The sequence below is a fragment of the Aplysia californica genome, unplaced genomic scaffold, assembly GCF_000002075.1.
Source record: "Aplysia californica isolate F4 #8 unplaced genomic scaffold, AplCal3.0 scaffold00077, whole genome shotgun sequence".
Lineage (NCBI taxonomy): Eukaryota > Metazoa > Mollusca > Gastropoda > Aplysiida > Aplysiidae > Aplysia > Aplysia californica.
This window is the reverse complement of record NW_004797347.1, coordinates 906,492-907,824: the sequence shown is the minus strand read 5'-3', so window position 1 is coordinate 907,824 and position 1,333 is coordinate 906,492. Positions and strand designations below refer to the sequence as shown.

The window sequence follows — 1,333 nt, the reverse complement described above, 5'->3', positions numbered from 1 at the left end:
CACACACACACACACACAAACACACACAAACACACACAAACACATCCATACAGAAAGAAAAGTGTTTTTAAACAAACCTTATAGGTTTTAAGCTTTAAAAAAGTCAGTGAAATTACCCAACTGGCAGCAAATAAATATTATTTTCTTCGATTTCATAATTTTGACGTGCGGCTTATTTCATCACGATGCGACCTAATTATTATTGTCCGTGCGCATGTCACCGCTCACATCCGGGCTCTCATTTCCGTCCTTTGTAACCAGCGGAAGAGTGGAGGGAAGTGACAGGCGATAAAAGGGACAAGGCCGGCTTTGTACAACGGAAGGTGACATACGTGGGGATACTCTCTGCACAGAGACCTAGACAAAGGCTCACTCACAGAATAATGCTAAAACGGTCATGAGCATGCATGTATGTCGTAATATACACACATACACAGACACAGGCACACACAGGCACAAGCAGACACAGGCACACACGAAGGCACAAATACAGACACCTAGACAAAGACTAAGTCACAGGATAACACTAAAAACGTTCAGATAATACAGACAAGACACGAGTTAAGACATGTAGATAAACAGACAGACACGTGAAAGACACGTGAAAGACACATGAAAGACATGCAGAGAGACAGGCGGAGAGATAGAGAGACAGACACGAGGGAGGAGTAATTGAAGAAGACTAGGTTATGCAGAGCGATAGATAGAAAGACATAAAAGACAAAAATCGACTTATAGACATGCAATAAAAACATGTAGATAGACAGACAGACACGCAGGGAGATAGACAGACAGACTCGAGGGAGGAGAAGTTGAGTAGCTAAGTTATAGAGTATTATGCAAACAGATAGACAGAAAGACATAAAAGAAAAAAAAAGTGACTGATAGACAGACAAGTGATAAAAATCAGACAGATAGACAGACAGACATTGCGAAATGCGATAAGACATGTAGAGAGATAGACAGACAGACACGAGGGAGGAGTAGTTGAAGAGGACTAAGTAAATGGATTTAATGCAAAGAGATCGACTGAAAGACATAAAAGAGAAAAATGAGACTGATTAATAAGTGATAAGACAGACAGACAGACAGACAGACAGACAGACAGACAGACAGACAGACAGACAGACAGACAGACAGACAGACAGCGACATGCGATAAGAAAAGTAGAGAGATAGACAGAGAGACACGGGGGAGGAGTAGTTGAAGAGGGTTAAGTGAAAGGGGATCCTATTGGCATTTGGGTGAAATTAGTGTCCACTTGTGGCCATTTGCTGGCTGGTCACGTCTTGCTGTGAGTGCTCTCTGGAGAGGGAGGGAGGGAGAGGGGGAG

At 42.7% G+C, this 1,333-nt stretch overlaps 1 protein-coding gene across 1 annotated transcript in view; it reads right to left on the bottom strand.

Moving 5' to 3' along the window:
- The window catches only part of LOC101849600 (rap1 GTPase-activating protein 1), a gene marked incomplete in the record, with an annotated part of 218,284 nt that overhangs the window by 200,730 nt on the left and 16,221 nt on the right, over positions 1–1,333 (bottom strand).